Source organism: Symphodus melops, assembly GCF_947650265.1.
Source record: "Symphodus melops genome assembly, chromosome: 5".
Taxonomy (NCBI): Eukaryota; Metazoa; Chordata; class Actinopteri; order Labriformes; family Labridae; genus Symphodus; species Symphodus melops.
This window is the reverse complement of record NC_136695.1, coordinates 9,407,765-9,430,866: the sequence shown is the minus strand read 5'-3', so window position 1 is coordinate 9,430,866 and position 23,102 is coordinate 9,407,765. Positions and strand designations below refer to the sequence as shown.

Below are 23,102 nucleotides of genomic sequence, written 5' to 3'. Positions count from 1 at the left end.
TAGAAATGATTTATTTTGTTACATATTTGTAATGTTTGCTATGTTTAATATTATTTTAATCTATGTTTTAATTTTATCTGGACTATGAATGCATGAAAGTGATTGAACAAGATAAGAATTGAATTGATAACTTGTAATTCATTGATTAACTCATTTAGAGAAAAGCAGCATGATTCACTACAGGTGCAAACTAAATCACAAGAAAATAATCTGAGCTTCCTCACTGTCACACACTGCTTTAATCCTCCAAGAAAATATTTAGATTGCACACTATTTACTGTACTGCCAGCTACCTAACTTAGAGAGCAGACAATAAGCAGACTTGTTTCAATATTTAAAATGATCAATAAAAGGATGTGACATAAAGCTTCAGTCCCAGTGATAAATAAGTATCAAGGAGTCGCTGCTCGTACTTTGCCTCAGGAAAACAAGGTAAGAATATCAGAAATACAAGAGCAGGTTGGAAGCATCTGAGTTTTCTCTTCTTCCAGTCCTCATAGCTTCCAGACTGTAAACAGTTAGCCTGGCACAATAGGGAAATGGAATTACGAAAAATGATAACCTAATGATAACAGTATGAAGAGAATTATTACAACCTTGCTTCACAGTATCCTGTCTATTGTGGAGATTATCAACATGAACTAGTATAGCTATAATAAAAACAACCAGCAGAAATGAAATTAAACTAAACTTTGATTTATTTAACACAAAAAGGTAAAGTCTATTTCTATTATTTAAAAATCTATCGCTAATATTCTATATTTATTATATTGGGGTATTTACATTTAATTTTATTCAAAGAAAAAAAAAAACCCAGGCTGTCCCTGTGCTGGACCACAGCTGGACAGCCGGACTCTCAGCCTTATTCTCACGCTGCTGGGACTTCTCCACCATGAAACAAACCAACGTATTGATCTGTCAGAAACGGACGCTGTCAGGGTTGCTAGGAGACCGAACAGTTAGGGACGTAAGTAGGAAGACCAGACCGTCTCATTTCGGAGACTGCGTGGATCAGCCTTCGCGGTCCACGGAGGGTGTGGCCTTCGTGGACCGCGAAGGCCACACCCTCCGAAGGCTGCAACCTCTGGAATGGGACACAGCCACACACACACACACAAACCCGGAAATAAGCTGACGTCATTTCAATGTGGGCGTGTCTAAGATAGGAGTCGCGGGAGATTTTCCTGGCAATGAAAGTTAAGGTAAGCAGCTCATTTATATATTTTCTGACATGAGGTTTAAGTTTTAAATGAACCCGAGTTTTTCTGTGAAGTGGAAGTTTATTTTTTTAAGCGCTCTGGTAACTTGTTAATGTTACTTTCACTGAAAATCACGCGATATTTAATGCACGTTAAAATAAAAGGGGGATTTAAACGGTTACGTTACTGACAATGTGCAATTCCTATCACTAATATGGCGTCTTAATTTACAAAATCGTATTAGACCGTAACTCTGCTGATTTAACTTTAAATTAGCGAGAGCTGCTGCGTGTCTGCGCGTATCCGGTTAGCGTAGCTGCGCACCGACGCGCACGTGATGACGGCTCCGTGTGGCCCTTTAACTCAACAGGTAGACCTGCTGTGATCAGCTGGTAGCAGGACTGCGTGTTTCCGTGTTTCTGTTCATGGATGATGACGCTCCACCACGTCGTGCCAGGGCTATCTTTGTTATTGTCTCTATTGTTGGGGTGTTATATACTATTACTTATTTAATTAGAATTCAGACCACATAGAAAAAGCACTCATGTAAATAACAATGTCCCTAAATTATTGTGAGGCACAATGTAACTTTTCCATCAGCAGAAAATGTGTAAAGATGTACACTGGAATAAACACTAATATTATACATTGTGATATCAAAATTCAACTCAGTCACTAAAAATTAATTTTAAGTCACATAATGCATGCATGCAAGACAACTGTAAAATGTAAAGTTTCTGTGTGGAAATCACATTTTTACTGTAGTGAGCTTTCACATTGATGCATGCTTTTAAAGGTGCTATATAAATATAGTTATTAATATTATGTCTCTGTGTACCAGGTGATTATGTTAACCCTCCCTCTGTCTCTGGACACATAGGGTTACAGTACACACAGGAATGCAGAGGCGGAGGCGTTTAAACCCAAAGGAAGATGCAAGGACCTGTATTGCGTCAGGGAAGGACAAAGGTGACCTCGATGTCAGGTTCATCAGCTCTTTTAAGGGTAAGATAGGTCTGACTAAGGACTGTTGGCCTTATAAAATGTCCTGGTTCTCCTGACTTCATCACTTGTGTTTGTGTTTTAACAGGGCGGGGCGTCTTTCCTTGTGCTCCATTTGAAAAAGGAGACTTCCTGTTGGAGTATCGTGGTGAACTAATAAGCAAACAAGAATGTGGAGACAGCGAGTTTATCACAACAAGCTGAAGGTCTTCATGTTTGAGTTTCGCCATTATGGAACATTTTGGTGGTATGTATTAAAACTCAATGCTTTATGTCAGTGACTTAACACAGAGCATTTGATAGTCCAGATCTTAATAGGTTCTTAATCCAGAAAATATACACATGCATGTATTCAATATTGATCGTTTGTATTTGAAGTGTTGATGCAGCAAAAGAAGATGAGTCACTTGGAAGGTTATCAACGATGACCACATCAACCCAAACGCTAAAATGAAGCACCTAAATGTAGAAGGGAAGCCCCATCTGTGTCTGTTTGCAAGACGAGACATCGAGCCAGGAGAGGAGATCACCTATGACTATGGTGACTCGGACTGGCCTTGGAGAGGACAGGTGATTATATGAACATGTGCTGAAAGTGATCATTGTTCAGAGGGAAACAAAGGAGGGAAATAAGGCTGAATGCTTTACAATGAATCTGCTGTTTTTCAACAGTCAGGAGTGTGGTGAGGAGTCGTCCACTGAGCAGCGTGGTGACATATCCACCTCTGAGCTGACCTCTGAGGGGGGCACGTCTACAGCCACAGAGGACTGTGGGGAACTCTTTAAAAAGGTGAATATATGTAGAGCTTCAGAGTGCTCTTGAACAGCTCATAACTATGTTTTAATAATAATGATGAGTCAAAGGTCAGCCTAAACACCTTCCCAGTCAGGTGTGATAGTGTGCATATGTAAATATGTGGCTTTGGGGGCGTGGCCTCCTTGTCCCTTTAAAGTCGCCCTAAACCAGGTATGGTCAGTATAAACCATAACTTTAAGGTCGCCATAAACCACCATACAGTCAGGTGGGATATCTCAGCCTCTGAAGCTCCTAGAAGAGCGCTGAAGTGAGCCAAATTTTTTTCAATTTTTTTGAAGTGTGTTGGCCTTACTCCCAAGGCTCTAGGACCTTGGGAAAGGTGTGTCGGTCTAATCCACCAACATGCCCAGTTTGGGATTTTGTCGGTCTATACCCTATAAACCTGTGTGTGTGTGTGTGTGTGTGTGTGTGTGTGTGTGTGTGTGTGTGTGTGTGTACTTGTATTCATGACAAATCAGTACATTTTTATGATAGCACACCTTCACTATCAGGACACTCTGAAAAATCTGGACATTTTTGACGTCCTAATTTTTCTAACCTCTCTACAGTGTTGTAGGCCCCCCCAACATGCTCCTAGAACAAAAATCTCCAATGTCCTGACACATCACAATTTTAGGAAAATAAGTGTGTAAGTGTGTTTAGCATTTTTGATCATCTTCGAGTACGCCAACTAGTGGCCAGTTTTGGAAGTTAACACACTTTTAACACACTTTCAGTGACGTCACGCTGCTGGTCCTGATATGTCACTTTGTTCAGACACACTAACACACTTGAAGCATTACTGCAATATACATCTTCCATACAATTAGAGTCAAATAATAATAATTATAATTATCATCAACATCTGGGTCTTAGGTGCAGTAAGTAGTCTCACCAACAGTAGCCTAAAGCAGGTTAAGTGGGTGCAATGTATCGTGAAGGAACAACACTAAACGGCACTGGAAATAATCATATATTGCAATATTTATGAGAATTATTGCATTTTTAATAATCATAATCAATACACTTCAACTCTGTCGTAAATACATGTTACGCACACTAAGCAGTAGGGTTGCTAAGGGGTGGACAATTTCTGGAAACTTTCCATGCAAAGTTAAATTGGGGAATTAATGGGAAATTTGGGGTAATTCAAACAATTCATATGCAATCATAAATATAAACATTTTCTTTTGTCACCAGCAGACATGCATGCAATTGTTCACAGCCTTTCCTTCTGCCACTGGCTGGGGTAAAATGTATCCACATTGTTCTGTAGAATAAGATGAGAGAAAAGTTTGGAAAAAAAAAAATAGCTAATGCTATGCACAGATATATAAAGAGTAAACATTGGAATGGTCTTCAAAAAAAGGCATTTTTTTTAAAACATCTGTTAATGGCGGCAGAGTGATCACAGGCCTGGCGTTTGCTGCCTGACCATTTGTAACTTTAAACGTTTCTACCTTGATCTCAGCAGTAAGTGAAAACATGACTTCTCTTTACACATCAGGGTCACTCTCCTCCCTTTGTGAACCTATAAGTATTGATTGACACAGCCAACACTTCATTAGGGTAGGGTTACTTTTACAATACAGCCTTGTGTAAAGTGCAGATGTTTAACAACTATTAAAACACTATCAAAAACTGCACAATACACAATGTCAACTTCATTTAGTAATTAACTTAGCCATTTAAAGTGGGTCATTAAGTTACTTCATTCACTGAGCAACTGTAAAATCCTTCAGAACACCACATTATAGCCTTCTACTGAAAATAAAATAAAATAAAAAAAGAAATCTGTATTTTCATCTGGAGGTCCACAAGTGCTGCAGACATTTTTAAAACACACCTATATAACACACCACAGTCAGGACACTGGGAAAAATTAGGACATTTTCACATACATACTAAGTGTTGTTAAATACGTTTTTCATGCAAACGGAACCAAATTTAGAGAAGACAGCAAACAGTAGTTTGTAAAACATTGTTTTGACAACTCTCAACAACTTCGAAACATTGTTCTTGCCTGAACTCCGGTGCATGCGGCTGAGCTTCCAATGTAAACACGACAAGGAAAGTCTGTGACTTGTGAAGTTCCCGCATTAATCACTTCCTGTATGTCTTTCTTTCAAAATAAAAGCCATTTAGCGTTATATACACGGTTCAGTCTTATCCTAGGTTTTACTTTTGTTTCCGTTTGATCGTACAACTGCGGCTGGCATCCAACTTTACACAAAGATTTCATCTGAGATCAGCGTTGGGCTAGTCATTCAGTGATGCAGCATCTGGTTGGACGATAGACTCAACTTTATTGTGAAGCCTCTGAAACGGATATGACAGCAGTGGAGCGCTCGGTGAACGGCACATCCAGGACCTTCAGCGCTTCTGCGTTGACGCGCACCTCCGGAGGTAGAGTTGGCTAATTAGCTACTGAATCAACCTAAGTGTGAAGCCTTTGAAACGGATTCGAGCAGCGCAGCACTCGGTGAACGGCGCATCCGGTACCTTCAGCCCTCAGAAGACATTTAATCCTTCGACGTTGATGCCAGACACCCACCTCATGAGGTAAAGTTGGCTAATTAGCTAATTATCTAAACAGAATTCAAACACGCAGTGGACTCAAACAAACTGTAAGAGATGTATCATGAATGATAACGTTAATTAATTACTTTTGTTTAATCTTCAACAACCGATAGTAGAAGTTGTTGCTAAAAGTAAATGTTCATAGTAATTCAAACCTGAGTTAAAGGGACGATTCCCCAAACAAACTTTGACATCTTCAACTGCAGAGACAGTCAAAGTTGTTTTTTGGGGGTTTTTTGCACAACATATTATTTCTGGAATTTAGATGATATTTTCCTATTTAAAACACACAGATGATACTAGTTATTCAGAACAGGTAGAGTGCAGTTGTATAATGATTTTATGGCAGTATTTAATTTTAAAGGGATACTTCACCCATTTGCATGAAGCTGTGTATCATTAGAAACATGGTATTAGTGTTGAATGGTTCATTTAACCCTGAGACGAGAAAAATATGTGTTTCTTTGCCTGGAAGTTGTCTTCATGTGATGCAATATGATGCTTTTTGCAGACTTCGTCCTGAGGCTGAGGCCGCTCAGTTTATTTTAGCTGGAGGTGACAAGCCGTGTTTAAAGGTCCAGTGGATCAATGACTATAAAGATATGTTAGGTATTGAAGTGTATTTTACATGCAACATAATGTAATATAAATAAGTGTAAATGTGCTGCTGAAATATGTGAGCTATTGGTGGGACAAATGGTGTTTTTAAAGTTAGAGATTGGTTTAACATCAAAGACAATGTAGGGGTTTATTTATGAGGGCATTCTGTAAGACTGAGAAAGATAAACAATTTAGTATTGAAGTGAGAACAGACACTTAGGCTACATTGGGGGAGATAAGAAGTCACCTTATGGTGACCTGTGGTAACCTTTGAAGCCAGATGTTCTGAGGAACCACAGGGGGTGCAGGACTGTAGGAGCCTGAAATGATCAAAGCCTAAATGAAGTCGTAAATGTACTGATGTTGTTGACCAAAATTGTATAAATAAGAGGGTCTTGTCTTTGTTCGAGAGGATCACATTTGGCTGGTGACTCTCCCAGGAACATGACTAACCTGGACTGATGCTGTTCTTGTAAATAAATGTTTTATATTACATGCAAGTCAGTGTCAGCGGATATTTCTTCATCATCTACACATCATCGTCTAAGGAGGAGAACTTAAGAAACTACAGTATCATTCCCGATGTTTTACTTTGTGAACATTGCTAGACATCATGACAACATAATCGCTCAACACAAAAATTGCTGATGAACTTTGGGTGTTCAGAAATTTCTTTACAACATTATGGTTTTAGTGGAGAAAAGTTAGATATGTTTCCTTGTTTAATTTTAGCATTGATGCCTCCCATGAAGATGATTCACTGGGCCGGCTGGTAAATGATGGCCACAAGTCCCCACACTGCAAAATGAAAAAGTTGACAGTCCAGGGTAAACCTCATCTTTGCTTGTTTGCTGTTGAAGAAATCCAAGCAGAGAGTGAAATAACCTATGACTATGGAGAATCTCAGTGGCCATGGCAAGCTCTGGTGAGTAAATCTTAATAGACTTTACAGTAAACAATCTGTTAAGTATTCAAAGATAAAAACAAGATATATTAACTCTTTCCCCGCCAGAGAATTCTAGAATTGTTGCCAGCCAGCGCCAGCCTTTTTCACCATTTTCACCAATCTTTCAAGACCCACAGAATATTTTGTTCTTTGAATATGTAAATATTGAATACATCAAAAGAAAGATCAGAGTCTCTGCTTTCATACACAAAAAACTATTTTATTCAAACTTCATTCAGTCTTTTTTTATCAGCACTTGAATATCGGCCATTTTCACAAAAAAACAACATTCCGGACAAAAAGCTGAGAAAACAGCACTTTTGTAAAACACACTTATTTTCAAGAAAAAAAATGTGATTTTGAGTTTACATTTGGATTCTTTTTACTTTCATTTGACAACTACAGTTATATTTTAAAATAAGTAACTAAAATAAATAAAAATGATTACATAAAATTATACATTTTCTTTGAATAGTGTAGCACTACAACATTTACAAACTATATTATACATTTTTCTTCTCTTATACACTCAGAAATTTGTTTTTACAAACACTTAAATATTATTATTTTCAATAGTAAATCATTAGTTGAACAAAAACCTGATCAAGAAGAGAGACAATTGTGTCTTCCAGGGAAGCACCTTCTCTGCAATAGGGTTTCATGTTGTAACAGTACCCTGTGTCAGAATGGCAAAGGATGTAGGATTTGAACCCATATTTGACAGGTTTTTGGGGATTGTATACCCTGAACGCTCGCCGTCCACGCCACAGAAGCATACCCTCATCAATGCAAATGTTGGTGTTAGGTTGATACATTTGACTGAATTTAGATATAAGGTAATATAAGACAGGGCGGACTTTGTACAACCTGTCAGTGCTATTTGTTGGCCTTGATTCATAATCATTGGAGTGTAGAAATCTCCATATGATTTCAAACCTGTTGCGGGACGTGACCTTGTTGAAGTAGGGGGTGGCCAAAATGTCATCTGGAGACCAGTACATTTCAAGGTCAGGCTTAGGAATGATATGATCAAGAGCAGCAGCATCATTTAGAGGTCCAGGATTCTCAGTGAAAAGAAAGTATTTTGGCTGCCAGTTCATTTCTTTCCACATCAGATTACCTGGACCAGGACCTGCACCTGGCTGGTTTACAGAGCCTCTTGCTTGGTCACCAGGTGCTTGACCTCCACCACGCCCATGAGATCCACAGGTCCGACCTCTGCCTCTTTGCTGTGATCGACCTGTAAATAATTAGAATGACGACTTTTTTATTCAACAGTGTGATGTGCACAAAGAGAGGAACGTTATTTTTCAGCCTCTTCATATCATATCTTACCTCTTTCACCTTGGGTAGTTCTGTGTAAAGGACACCTGGGCCCTGAATCCCTGGACTCTGTGTGTAAAATGACAGTAAAATGTCATACAAATATTCATTTGGTAAATAGTTTGTGTACAAAATGAAAGCTAAATTATCTATTTTTTATCTTCTCTCACAAATTAGCAGGTGCTCTTGTCTTGTAGTATCTAATAATCATACAATCCAAGTAACATACTATCAAACTAAATAAAATATGTTATCATGACTCACCTCTTGCACCTACATGTATGTCTGGACCTTGGAGACCTGGACTCTGTGTCTGGAAATTACAAGAAAAAGTCCGTTAAAAAATTCGTTTGGTACATCGTTTATGTACAAAACTGAGGGATATGTTATTTCGACGTCACGTTATCTCATGAATTATCAGATGCATATGCTATCACGGTGAATCAAAAAATAACGTGATCATATCTTACCTCTTACACGTCCTGAAGGTCTGAATGTAGGTCCTGAATCCCTCCGCAGCTGACTTCATTCAGATCAGTTTCACGGAGGTCAAAAAATGAATTATCAGAGTCTGTATCGATAATTAACTCTGTAGCTTCCGCAGCCGAATATCTCCTTGCTGGCGCCGGCATGTTTGTACTGTTCAAGAGCTTTTATCTCATATCTATACGGATAATGTTGACTTTTTGACGCGCGTCAAACTCACATATAGACTGATCGAACTCCACCCGCTAGAAAATAAGGACGAAGAAGATGTTTGTTTTTTTTCTCTACTTTCCCGCGGGTGGTCTTGTTTGTTGGTTTTTGACCCCACAGTCCTGTAACTTTTTCACAACATCCGTCAGAGCGCCCCCTATCGTATTACACTGAAAACACCAATTGACGGAAAATTCCATCAATGGCGGGTAACGGTTGGGTTCCAAATGACGGAATTTTCCGTCAATGGCGGGGAATGAGTTAAATAAAAATTATTCATAGTAATTTCTAGTTACAAGATCAGTTCACTTCAGTGTGGGGTTTAGAGATTCTCTGACAACAACAGGAGAAATTAGAAGTCAGGACCATGAACATGTGTTCAGTCGTCATGTCCTCATATTGTTTTAGGCTATGAAAGACTTGTGTGTTTCAGGTGGTGTCCTCATATCGTCTGACCTATGGACTGTGAAGTGTGTGTGTCTTACATGTCCTCAATAATGTTGGGTAGCAGATGCTGTACAGTGTTAGCAGTTTCTGTAGAGTTTAGCATAATTAGCTTCGATCCTCCTGTGAATTATGTTTAACTGAAAAAAGTATGATCATTTGTTCATTAGTCAGGAACATGGACTCAGAATGTGTTCAGTCGTCATGTCCTCATATTGTTTTAGGCTGTGAAATACTTGAGTGTGTTTCAGGTGGCGCCCTCATATCGTCTGACCCATCGACTGTGAAGTGTGTGTGTATTACATGTCCTGATATTGTTGGGTAGCAGATGCTGAACAGTGTTAGCAGTTTCTATGGAGTTTGGCATTATGAGCTTATATCCTCCTGTGAATTATGTTTCACTGAAAAAAGTATGATCATTTGTTCATTATTCAGGAGTTATGGTACAGAATGTCTGACACTGTATTGTTTTGTTGCAGACACCAAGTGTTCAGATCCTGACTCAACCTTCTGCAGACCAAGAAGTGAGTGAGAGGTCCACTTCATCCTTCCAAGAGGTAATTACACATTCATTTATTCTATTTAGAATTAAGAATAGGTCTCAGTTGGCTCCAGTACATAACTAAAATGCCCTTTCACTGTATTAAAACAATCAGTTTGTGTGAAATGTTCACATTATCAATGTTAGCATTACTTGTTTGTGAAAAGCGTAGCAAAAAGATATTGGCTACACCATTTGTTAGCTCTAACTTCCCTTTAATGCATCCAATTGATCTTTTATTTCACTAAATTCTTTATTTTTTGTCTCTGTTGCTCATGTTTTTGTTCATTTTTTTAAATTTTTTTATTTTTTTTATATACTTTTATTAATCCCGCGAGGGGAAATTCGGTTTTCACTCTGCATTAATGGAGAGGTCTCAGAGTGAGGGGGCTGCCCACAGAGAGCGCTCCAGAGCAGTTTTTGGGGTTCGGTGCCTTGCTCAGGGGCACCTCGGCAGTGCTCAGGAAGTGGACTGGCACCTCTCCAGCTACCAGACCAGTTTCCGGACTTGGTCCGTGCCGGGACTTGAACCGGCGACCCTCCGGTTCCCAACCCAAGTCCCTACAGACTGAGCTACTGCCGCCTTCTTTAACATCTTTAACATCTGCTGATCAGTTTACATGATTGGATTTCAGGGGAAGTAGATCATTTCACATGAGTGTGGGGTTTAGAGCTTTCTTTGACAACAACAGAAGAATTTAGAAGTCAGGAACATGGACTCAGAATGTGTTCAGTCGTCATGTCCTCATATTGTTTTACGCTGTGAAAGACTTGAGTGTGTTTCAGGTGGCGTCCTCATATCGTCTGACCCATTGACTGTGAAGTGTGTGTGTCTTACATGTCCTCATAATGTTGGGTAACAGATGCTGTACAGTGATAGCAGTTTCTGTAGCGGTTAGCATTATTAGCTTCGATCCTCCTGTGAATTTTGTTTAACTGAAAAAAGTAATGAGCAAACAATCAATGAAACCATGACCAAAGTCAATCAGGTCCCTGAACTTTTTAGTTCTATGAAGAGAAGTCCCTGAACCTTTTAGTTCCTGAAGAGAAGTCTCTGAGCCTTTAGTTCTATGAAGAGAAGTCCCTGAACCTTTTAGTTCCTGAAGAGAAGTCCATGAACCTTTTAGTTCTATGAAGAGAAGTCCCTGAACCTTTTAGTTCTATGAAGAGAAGTCCCTGAACCTTTTAGTTCTGAGAAGAGAAGTCCCTGAACCTTTTAGTTCTATGAAGAGAAGTCCCTGAACCTTTTAGTTCTATGAAGAGAAGTCCCTGAACCTTTTAGTTCTATGAAGAGAAGTCCCTGAACCTTTTAGTTCTTTGAAGAGATATCCCTGAACCTTTTAGTTCAATGAAGAGAAGTCCCTGAACCGTTTAGTTCTGAGAAGAAAAGTCCCTGAACCTTTTAGTTATTTAAAGAGAAGTCCCTGAACCTTTTAGTTCTATGAAGAGAAATCCCTGAATCTTTTAATTCTATGAAGAGAAGTCCCTGAACCTTTTAGTTCCTAAAGAGAAGTCCCTGAACCTTTTAGTTCTATGAAGAGAAGTCCCTGAACCTTGTAGTTCCTGAAGAGAAGTCCCTGAACCTTTTATTTCTTTCAAGAGAAGTCCCTGAACCTTTTCGTTCCTAAAGAGAAGTCCCTGAACCTTTTAGTTCCTAAAGAGAAGTCCCTGAACCTTTTAGTTATTTAAAGAGAAGTCCCTGAACCTTTTAGTTATATGAAGAGAAATCCCTGAATCTTTTAATTCTATGAAGAGAAGTCCCTGAACCTTTTAGTTCCTAAAGAGAAGTCCCTGAACCTTTTAGTTATTTAAAGAGAAGTCCCTGAACCTTTTAATTCTATGAAGAGAAGTCCCTGAACCTTTTAGTTCTATGAAGAGAAGTCCCTGAACCTTTTAGTTCCTAAAGAGAAGTCCCTGAACCTTTTAGTTATTTAAAGAGAAGTCCCTGAACCTTTTAATTCTATGAAGAGAAGTCCCTGAACCTTTTAGTTCTGAGAAGAGAAGTCCCTGAACCTTTTATTTCTTTGAAAAGAAGTCCCTGAACCTTTTAGTTCTATGAAGAGAATTCCCTGAACCTTTTAGTTCGATGAAGAGAAGTACCTGAACCTTTTAGTACCTGAAGAGAAGTCCCTGAACCTTTAAGTTCCTGAAGAGAAGTCCCTGAACCTTTTAGTTCTGAGAAGAGAAGTCCCTGAACCTTTTAGTTCTGAGAAGAGAAGTCCCTGAACCGTTTAGTTCTGAGAAGAGATGTCCCTGAACCTTTAAGTTCCTGAAGAGAAGTCCCTGAACCTTTTAGTTCTGAGAAGAGATGTCCCTGAACCTTTTAGTTCTATTAAGAGAAATCCCTGAACCTTTTAATTCTATGAAGAGAAGTCCCTGAACCTTTTAGTTCCTAAAGAGAAGTCCCTGAACCTTTTAGTTCGATGAAGAGAAGTCCCTGAACCTTTTAGCACCTGAAGAGAAGTCCCTGAACCTTTTAGTTCTATGAAGAGAAGTCCCTGAACCTTTTAGTTCTGAGAAGAGAAGTTCCTGAACCTGTTAGTTATTTGAAGAGAAGTACCTGAACCTTTTAGTTCAATGAAGAGACATGTCCCTGAACCTTTTAGTTCAATGAAGAGACATCCCTGAACCTTTTAGTTCTATGAAGAGAAGTCCCTGAACCTTTTAGTTCTGAGAAAAGAAGTCCCTGAACCTTTTAGTTCTGAGAAGTGATATCCTTGAACCTTTTAGTTCTTTGAAGAGAAGTCCCTGAACCTCTTAGTTCTCTGAAGAGAAGTCCCTGAACCTTTTAGTTACTGAAGAGAAGTCCCTGAAACTTTTAGTTACTGAAGAGATGTCCCTGAACCTTTTAGTTCTGAGAAGAGAAGTCCCTGAACGTTTTAGTTCTGAGACGAGAAGTCCCTGAACCTTTTAGTTCTATGAAGAGAAGTCCCTGAACCTTTTAGTTCTGAGAAGTGAAGTCCCTGAACCTTTTAGTTCTATGAAGAGAAGTCCCTGAATCTTTTAGTTCTATGAAGAGAAGTCCCTGAACCTTTTAGATCTGAGAAGAGAAGTCCCTGAACCTTTTAGTTCTATGAAGAGAAATCCCTGAATCTTTTAATTCTATGAAGAGAAGTCCCTGAACCTTTTAGTTCCTAAAGAGAAGTCCCTGAACCTTTTAGTTCTGAGAAGAGAAGTCCCTGAACCTTTTAGTTATTTAAAGAGAAGTCCCTGAACCTTTTAGTTCTATGAAGAGAAATCCCTGAATCTTTTAATTCTATGAAGAGAAGTCCCTGAACCTTTTAGTTCCTAAAGAGAAGTCCCTGAACCTTTTAGTTATTTAAAGAGAAGTCCCTGAACCTTTTAGTTATATGAAGAGAAATCCCTGAGTCTTTTAATTCTATGAAGAGAAGTCCCTGAACCTTTTAGTTCCTAAAGAGAAGTCCCTGAACCTTTTAGTTCTATGAAGAGAAGTCCCTGAACCTTTTAGTTCTGAGAAGAGAAGTTCCTGAACCTGTTAGTTATTTGAAGAGAAGTACCTGAACCTTTTAGTTCTATGAAGAGAAGTCCCTGAACCTTTTAGTACCTGAAGAGAAGTCCCTGAACCTTTTAGTTCCTGTAGAGAAGTCCCTGAACCTTTTAGTTCTGAGAAGAGAAGTCCCTGAACCTTTTAGTTCTATGAAGAGAAGTCCCTGAACCTTTTAGTACCTGAAGAGAAGTCCCTGAACCTTTTAGTTCCTGTAGAGAAGTCCCTGAACCTTTTAGTTCTGAGAAGAGAAGTCCCTGAACCTTTTAGTTCTTTGAAGAGAAGTCCCTGAACCTTTTAGTTATATGAAGAGAAATCCCTGAATCTTTTAATTCTATGAAGAGAAGTCCCTGAACATTTTAGTTCCTAAAGAGAAGTCCCTGAACCTTTTAGTTATTTAAAGAGAAGTCCCTGAACCTTTTAGTTATATGAAGAGAAATCCCTGAATCTTTTAATTCTATGAAGAGAAGTCCCTGAACCTTTTAGTTCCTAAAGAGAAGTCCCTGAACCTTTTAGTTCTATGAAGAGAAGTCCCTGAACATTTTATTTCTATGAAGAGGAGTCCCTGAATCTTTTAGTTCTATGAAGAGAAGTCCCTGAACCTTTTAATTCTATGAAGAGAAGTCCCTGAACCTTTTAGTTCTGAGAAGAGAAGTCCCTGAACCTTTTAGTTCAATGAAAAGAAATCCCTGAACCTTTTAGTTCAATGAAGAGAATTCCCTGAACCTTTTAGTTCGATGAAGAGAAGTCCCTGAATCTTTTAGTACCTGAAGAGAAGTCCCTGACCCTTTTAGTTATTTGAAGAGAAGTCCCTGAACCTTTTAATTCTATGAAGAGAAGTCCCTGAACCTTTTAGTTCTGAGAAGAGAAGTCCCTGAACCTTTTAGTTATTTGAAGAGATGTCCCTGAACCTTTTAGTTCAATGAAGAGAAGTCCCTGAACCGTTTAGTTCTGAGAAGAGAAGTCCCTGAACCTTTTAGTTCTTTGAAGAGAAATCCCTGAACCTTTCAGTTCTTGAAGAGAAGTCCCTGAACCTTTTAATTCTATGAAGAGAAGTCCCTGAACCTTTTAGTTCTATGAAGAGAAGTCCCTGAACCTTTTAGTTCTTTTAAGAGATGTCCCTGAACCTTTTAGTTCTATGAAGAGAAGTCCCTGAACCTTTTAGTTCTATGAAGAGCAGTCCCTGAACCTTTTAGTTCTTTTAAGACATGTCCCTGAACCTTTTAGTTCAATGAAGAGACATCCCTGAACCTTTTAGTTCTATGAAGAGAAGTCCCTGAACCTTTTAGTTCTGAGAAAAGAAGTCCCTGAACCTTTTAGTTCTGAGAAGTGATATCCTTGAACCTTTTAGTTCTTTGAAGAGAAGTCCCTGAACCTCTTAGTTCTCTGAAGAGAAGTCCCTGAACCTTTTAGTTACTGAAGAGAAGTCCCTGAAACTTTTAGTTACTGAAGAGATGTCCCTGAACCTTTTAGTTCTGAGAAGAGAAGTCCCTGAACGTTTTAGTTCTGAGACGAGAAGTCCCTGAACCTTTTAGTTCTATGAAGAGAAGTCCCTGAACCTTTTAGTTCTGAGAAGTGAAGTCCCTGAACCTTTTAGTTCTATGAAGAGAAGTCCCTGAACCTTTTAGTTCTATGAAGAGAAGTCCCTGAACCTTTTAGATCTGAGAAGAGAAGTCCCTGAACCTTTTAGTTCTATGAAGAGAAATCCCTGAATCTTTTAATTCTATGAAGAGAAGTCCCTGAACCTTTTAGTTCCTAAAGGGAAGTTCCTGAACCTTTTAGTTCTGAGAAGAGAAGTCCCTGAACCTTTTAGTTATTTAAAGAGAAGTCCCTGAACCTTTTAGTTCTATGAAGAGAAATCCCTGAATCTTTTAATTCTATGAAGAGAAGTCCCTGAACCTTTTAGTTCCTAAAGAGAAGTCCCTGAACCTTTTAGTTATTTAAAGAGAAGTCCCTGAACCTTTTAGTTATATGAAGAGAAATCCCTGAATCTTTTAATTCTATGAAGAGAAGTCCCTGAACCTTTTAGTTCCTAAAGAGAAGTCCCTGAACCTTTTAGTTATTTAAAGAGAAGTCCCTGAACCTTTTACTTCTATGACGAGAAGTCCCTGACCCGTTTAGTTCTATGAAGAGATGTCCCTGAACCTTTTAGTTCTGAGAAGTGAAGTCCCTGAACCTTTTAGTTCTATGAAGAGAAGTCCCTGAACCTTTTAATTCTATGAAGAGAAGTCCCTGAACCTTTTAATTCTATGAAGAGAAGTCCCTGAACCTTTTAGTTCTATGAAGAGAAGTCCCTGAACCTTTTAGTACCTGAAGAGAAGTCCCTGACCCTTTTAGTTATTTGAAGAGAAGTCCCTGAACCTTTTACTTCTATGAAGAGAAGTCCCTGAACCTTTTAGTTCTGAGAAGAGAAGTCCCTGAACCTTATAGTTCTTTGAAGAGATATCCTTGAACCTTTTAGTTCTTTCAAGAGGAGTCCCTGAACCTTTTAGTTCTCTGAAGAGAAGTCCCTGAACCTTTTAGTTCTATGAAGAGAAGTCCCTGAACCTTTTAGTTCTGAGAAGAGAAGTTCCTGAACCTGTTAGTTATTTGAAGAGAAGTACCTGAACCTTTTAGTTCTATGAAGAGAAGTCCCTGAACCTTTTAGTACCTGAAGAGAAGTCCCTGAACCTTTTAGTTCCTGTAGAGAAGTCCCTGAACCTTTTAGTTCTGAGAAGAGAAGTCCCTGAACCTTTTAGTTCTTTGAAGAGAAGTCCCTGAACCTTTTAGTTATATGAAGAGAAATCCCTGAATCTTTTAATTCTATGAAGAGAAGTCCCTGAACCTTTTAGTTCCTAAAGAGAAGTCCCTGAACCTTTTAGTTCTATGAAGAGAAGTCCCTGAACATTTTATTTCTATGAAGAGGAGTCCCTGAATCTTTTAGTTCTATGAAGAGAAGTCCCTGAACCTTTTAATTCTATGAAGAGAAGTCCCTGAACCTTTTAGTTCTGAGAAGAGAAGTCCCTGAACCTTTTAGTTCAATGAAAAGAAGTCCCTGAACCTTTTAGTTCTATGAAGAGAATTCCCTGAACCTTTTAGTTCGATGAAGAGAAGTCCCTGACCCTTTTAGTTATTTGAAGAGAAGTCCCTGAACCTTTTAATTCTATGAAGAGAAGTCCCTGAACCTTTTAGTTCTGAGAAGAGAAGTCCCTGAACCTTTTAGTTATTTGAAGAGATGTCCCTGAACCTTTTAGTTCAATGAAGAGAAGTCCCTGAACCGTTTAGTTCTGAGAAGAGAAGTCCCTGAACCTTTTAGTTCTTTGAAGAGAAATCCCTGAACCATTCAGTTCTTGAAGAGAAGTCCCTGAACCTTTTAATTCTATGAAGAGAAGTCCCTGAACCTTTTAGTTCTATGAAGAGAAGTCCCTGAACCTTTTAGTTCTTTTAAGAGATGTCCCTGAACCTTTTAGTTCTATGAAGAGAAGTCCCTGAACCTTTTAGTTCTATGAAGAGCAGTCCCTGAACCTTTTAGTTCTTTTAAGACATGTCCCTGAACCTTTTAGTTCAATGAAGAGACATCCCTGAACCTTTTAGTTCTATGAAGAGAAGTCCCTGAACCTTTTAGTTCTGAGAAAAGAAGTCCCTGAACCTTTTAGTTCTGAGAAGTGATATCCTTGAACCTTTTAGTTCTTTGAAGAGAAGTCCCTGAACCTCTTAGTTCTCTGAAGAGAAGTCCCTGAACCTTTTAGTTACTGAAGAGAAGTCCCTGAAACTTTTAGTTACTGAAGAGATGTCCCTGAACCTTTTAGTTCTGAGAAGAGAAGTCCCTGAACGTTTTAGTTCTGAGACGAGAAGTCCCTGAACCTTTTAGTTCTATGAAGAGAAGTCCCTGAACCTTTTAGTTCTGAGAAGTGAAGTCCCTGAACCTTTTAGTTCTATGAAGAGAAGTCCCTGAACCTTTTAGTTCTATGAAGAGAAGTCCCTGAACCTTTTAGATCTGAGAAGAGAAGTCCCTGAACCTTTTAGTTCTATGAAGAGAAATCCCTGAATCTTTTAATTCTATGAAGAGAAGTCCCTGAACCTTTTAGTTCCTGAAGAGAAGTCCCTGAACCTTTTAGTTCTGAGAAGAGAAGTCCCTGAACCTTTTTGTTATTTAAAGAGAAGTCCCTGAACCTTTTAGTTCTATGAAAAGAAATCCCTGAATCTTTTAATTCTATGAAGAGAAGTCCCTGAACCTTTTAGTTCCTAAAGAGAAGTCCCTGAACCTTTTAGTTATTTAAAGAGAAGTCCCTGAACCTTTTAGTTATATGAAGAGAAATCCCTGAATCTTTTAATTCTATGAAGAGAAGTCCCTGAACCTTTTAGTTCCTAAAGAGAAGTCCCTGAACCTTTTAGTTATTTAAAGAGAAGTCCCTGAACCTTTTAGTTCTATGAAGAGAAGTCCCTGAACCTTTTAGTTCTATGAAGAGAAGTCCCTGAACCTTTTAGTTCTATGAAGAGAAGTCCCTGAACATTTTATTTCTATGAAGAGAATTCCCTGAACCTTTTAGTTCGATGAAGAGAAGTCCCTGAACCTTTTAGTTACTGAAGAGAAGTCCCTGAAACTTTTAGTTACTGAAGAGATGTCCCTGAACCTTTTAGTTCTGAGAAGAGAAGTCCCTGAACGTTTTAGTTCTGAGACGAGAAGTCCCTGAACCTTTTAGTTCTATGAAGAGAAGTCCCTGAACCTTTTAGTTCTGAGAAGTGAAGTCCCTGAACCTTTTAGTTCTATGAAGAGAAGTCCCTGAACCTTTTAGTTCTATGAAGAGAAGTCCCTGAACCTTTTAGATCTGAGAAGAGAAGTCCCTGAACCTTTTAGTTCTATGAAGAGAAATCCCTGAATCTTTTAATTCTATGAAGAGAAGTCCCTGAACCTTTTAGTTCCTAAAGAGAAGTCCCTGAACCTTTTAGTTCTGAGAAGAGAAGTCCCTGAACCTTTTTGTTATTTAAAGAGAAGTCCCTGAACCTTTTAGTTCTATGAAGAGAAATCCCTGAATCTTTTAATTCTATGAAGAGAAGTCCATGAACCTTTTAGTTCCTAAAGAGAAGTCCCTGAACCTTTTAGTTATTTAAAGAGAAGTCCCTGAACCTTTTAGTTATATGAAGAGAAATCCCTGAATCTTTTAGTTCTATGAAGAGAAGTCCCTGAACCTTTTAGTTCTATGAAGAGAAGTCCCTGAACCTTTTAGTTCCTAAAGAGAAGTCCCTGAACCTTTTAGTTATTTAAAGAGAAGTCCCTGAACATTTTAATTCTATGAAGAGAAGTCCCTGAATCTTTTAGTTCTATGAAGAGAAGTCCCTGAACCTTTTAATTCTATGAAGAGAAGTCCCTGAACCTTTTAGTTCTGAGAAGAGAAGTCCCTGAACCTTTTAGTTCTTTGAAAAGAAGTCCCTGAACCTTTTAGTTCTATGAAGAGAATTCCCTGAACCTTTTAGTTCGATGAAGAGAAGTACCTGAACCTTTTAGTACCTGAAGAGAAGTCCCTGAACCTTTAGGTTCCTGAAGACAAGTCCCTGAACCTTTTAGTTCTGAGAAGAGAAGTCCCTGAACCTTTTAGTTCTGAGAAGAGAAGTCCCTGAACCTTTTAGTTCCTGAAGAGAAGTCCCTGAACCTTTTAGTTCTGAGAAGAGATGTCCCTGAACCTTTTAGTTCTATTAAGAGAAATCCCTGAACCTTTTAATTCTATGAAGAGAAGTCCCTGAACCTTTTAGTTACTAAAGAGAAGTCCCTGAACCTTTTAGTTCGATGAAGAGAAGTCCCTGAACCTTTTAGCACCTGAAGAGAAGTTCCTGAACCTTTTAGTTCCTGAAGAGAATTCCCTTCACCTTTTAGTTCTGAGAAGAGAAGTCCCTGAACCTTTTAGTTCTATGAAGAGAAGTCCATGAACCTTTTAATTCTATGAAGAGAAGTCCCTGAACCTTTTAGTTCTATGAAGAGAAGTCCCTGAACCTTTTTGTTCTGAGAAGAGAAGTCCCTGACCCTTTTAGTTATTTGAAGAGAAGTCCCTGAACCTTTTAATTCTATGAAGAGAAGTCCCTGAACCTTTTAGTTCTGAGAAGAGAAGTCCCTGAACCTTTTAGTTATTTGAAGAGATATCCTTGAACCTTTTAGTTCTTTCAAGAGGAGTCCCTGAAGCTTTTGGTTCTCTGAAGAGAAGTCCCTGAACCTTTTAGTTCTATGAAGAGATGTCCCTGAACCTTTTAGTTCTGAGAAGAGAAGTTCCTGAACCTTTTAGTTATTTGAAGAGAAGTACCTGAACCTTTTAGTTCTATGAAGAGAAGTCCCTGAACCTTTTAGTTCTGAGAAGTGAAGTCCCTGAACCTTTTAGTTATATGACGAGAAGTCCCTGAACCTTTTAGTACCTGAAGAGAAGTCCCTGAATCTTTTAGTTCCTGAACAGAAGTCCCTGAACCTTTTAGTTCTTTGAAGAGAAGTCCCTGAACCTTTTAGTTCTATGAAGAGAAGTCCCTGAACCTTTTAGTTCTGAGAAGGGAAGTCTCTGAACCTTTTTGTTCTTTGAAGAGAAGTCCCTGAACCTTTTACTTCTATGACGAGAAGTCCCTGACCCGTTTAGTTCTATGAAGAGATGTCCCTGAACCTTTTAGTTCTGAGAAGTGAAGTCCCTGAACCTTTTAGTTCCTAAAGAGAAGTCCCTGAACCTTTTAGTTATTTAAAGAGAAGTCCCTGAACCTTTTAGTTATATGAAGAGAAATCCCTGAGTCTTTTAATTCTATGAAGAGAAGTCCCTGAACCTTTTAGTTCCTATAGAGTAGTCCCTGAACCTTTTAGTTATTTAAAGAGAAGTCCCTGAACCTTTTAGTTCTATGAAGAGAAGTCCCTGAACCTTTTAGTTCTATGAAGAGAAGTCCCTGAACCTTTTAATTCCTAAAGAGAAGTCCCTGAACCTTTTAGTTATTTAAAGAGAAGTCCCTGAACATTTTAATTCTATGAAGAGAAGTCCCTGAATCTTTTAGTTCTATGAAGAGAAGTCCCTGAACCTTTTAATTCTATGAAGAGAAGTCCCTGAACCTTTTAGTTCTGAGAAGAGAAGTCCCTGAACCTTTTAGTTCTTTGAAAAGAAGTCCCTGAACCTTTTAGTTCTATGAAGAGAATTCCCTGAACCTTTTAGTTCGATGAAGAGAAGTACCTGAACCTTTTAGTACCTGAAGAGAAGTCCCTGAACCTTTAGTTTCCTGAAGAGAAGTCCCTGAACCTTTTAGTTCTGAGAAGAGAAGTCCCTGAACCTTTTAGTTCTGAGAAGAGAAGTCCCTGAACCGTTTAGTTCTGAGAAGAGATGTCCCTGAACCTTTTAGTTCCTGAAGAGAAGTCCCTGAACCTTTTAGTTCTGAGAAGAGATGTCCCTGAACCTTTTAGTTCTATTAAGAGAAATCCCTGAACCTTTTAGTTCCTAAAGAGAAGTCCCTGAACCTTTTAGTTCGATGAAGAGAAGTCCCTGAACCTTTTAGCACCTGAAGAGAAGTCCCTGAACCTTTTAGTTCCTGAAGAGAAGTCCCTTCACCTTTTAGTTCTGAGAAGAGAAGTCCCTGAACCTTTTAGTTCTATGAAGAGAAGTCCATGAACCTTTTAATTCTATGAAGAGAAGTCCCTGAACCTTTTAGTTCTATGAAGAGAAGTCCCTGAACCTTTTTGTTCTGAGAAGAGAAGTCCCTGACCCTTTTAGTTATTTGAAGAGAAGTCCCTGAACCTTTTAATTCTATGAAGAGAAGTCCCTGAACCTTTTAGTTCTGAGAAGAGAAGTCCCTGAACCTTTTAGCACCTGAAGAGAAGTCCCTGAACCTTTTAGTTCCTGAAGAGAAGTCCCTTCACCTTTTAGTTCTGAGAAGAGAAGTCCCTGAACCTTTTAGTTCTATGAAGAGAAGTCCATGAACCTTTTAATTCTATGAAGAGAAGTCCCTGAACCTTTTAGTTCTATGAAGAGAAGTCCCTGAACCTTTTTGTTCTGAGAAGAGAAGTCCCTGACCCTTTTAGTTATTTGAAGAGAAGTCCCTGAACCTTTTAATTCTATGAAGAGAAGTCCCTGAACCTTTTAGTTCTGAGAAGAGAAGTCCCTGAACCTTTTAGTTATTTGAAGAGATATCCTTGAACCTTTTGGTTCTTTCAAGAGGAGTCCCTGAAGCTTTTGGTTCTCTGAAGAGAAGTCCCTGAACCTTTTAGTTCTATGAAGAGATGTCCCTGAACCTTTTAGTTCTGAGAAGAGAAGTTCCTGAACCTTTTAGTTATTTGAAGAGAAGTACCTGAACCTTTTAGTTCTATGAAGAGAAGTCCCTGAACCTTTTAGTTCTGAGAAGTGAAGTCCCTGAACCTTTTAGTTATATGACGAGAAGTCCCTGAACCTTTTAGTACCTGAAGAGAAGTCCCTGAATCTTTTAGTTCCTGAACAGAAGTCCCTGAACCTTTTAGTTCTTTGAAGAGAAGTCCCTGAACCTTTTAGTTCTGAGAAGGGAAGTCTCTGAACCTTTTTGTTCTTTGAAGAGAAGTCCCTGAACCTTTTACTTCTATGACGAGAAGTCCCTGACCCATTTAGTTCTATGAAGAGATGTCCCTGAACCTTTTAGTTCTGAGAAGTGAAGTCCCTGAACCTTTTAGTTCTATGAAGAGAAGTCCCTGAACCTTTTAACTCTATGAAGAGAAGTCCCTGAACCTTTTAATTCTATGAAGAGAAGTCCCTGAACCTTTTAGTTCGATGAAGAGAAGTCCCTGAACCTTTTACTACCTGAAGAGAAGTCCCTGACCCTTTTAGTTATTTGAAGAGAAGTCCCTGAACCTTTTACTTCTATGAAGAGAAGTCCCTGAACCTTTTAGTTCTGAGAAGAGAAGTCCCTGAACCTTATAGTTCTTTGAAGAGATATCCTTGAACCTTTTAGTTCTTTCAAGAGGAGTCCCTGAACCTTTTAGTTCTCTGAAGAGAAGTCCCTGAACCTTTTAGTTCTATGAAGAGAAGTCCCTGAACCTTTTAGTTCTGAGAAGAGAAGTTCCTGAACCTGTTAGTTATTTGAAGAGAAGTACCTGAACCTTTTAGTTCTATGAAGAGAAGTCCCTGAACCTTTTAGTACCTGAAGAGAAGTCCCTGAACCTTTTAGTTCCTGTAGAGAAGTCCCTGAACCTTTTAGTTCTGAGAAGAGAAGTCCCTGAACCTTTTAGTTCTTTGAAGAGAAGTCCCTGAACCTTTTAGTTATATGAAGAGAAATCCCTGAATCTTTTAATTCTATGAAGAGAAGTCCCTGAACCTTTTAGTTCCTAAAGAGAAGTCCCTGAACCTTTTAGTTATTTAAAGAGAAGTCCCTGAACCTTTTAGTTATATGAAGAGAAATCCCTGAATCTTTTAATTCTATGAAGAGAAGTCCCTGAACCTTTTAGTTCCTAAAGAGAAGTCCCTGAACCTTTTAGTTCTATGAAGAGAAGTCCCTGAACATTTTAATTCTATGAAGAG

The 23,102-nt window shown here is 38.7% G+C and overlaps 1 long non-coding RNA gene across 1 annotated transcript; it reads right to left on the bottom strand.

Annotated features, from left to right (window-relative positions):
* Nucleotides 1-7,322: 7,322 nt before the first annotated feature.
* LOC306824533 lies at nt 7,323-8,517 on the bottom strand. Its single transcript, XR_013779153.1, has 2 exons — nt 8,459-8,517; nt 7,323-8,363 (listed from the first exon to the last, which is right to left on the bottom strand). It is a non-coding gene; the product is annotated as an uncharacterized lncRNA (long non-coding RNA).
* Between the last annotated feature and the right edge of the window lie 14,585 nt (nt 8,518-23,102).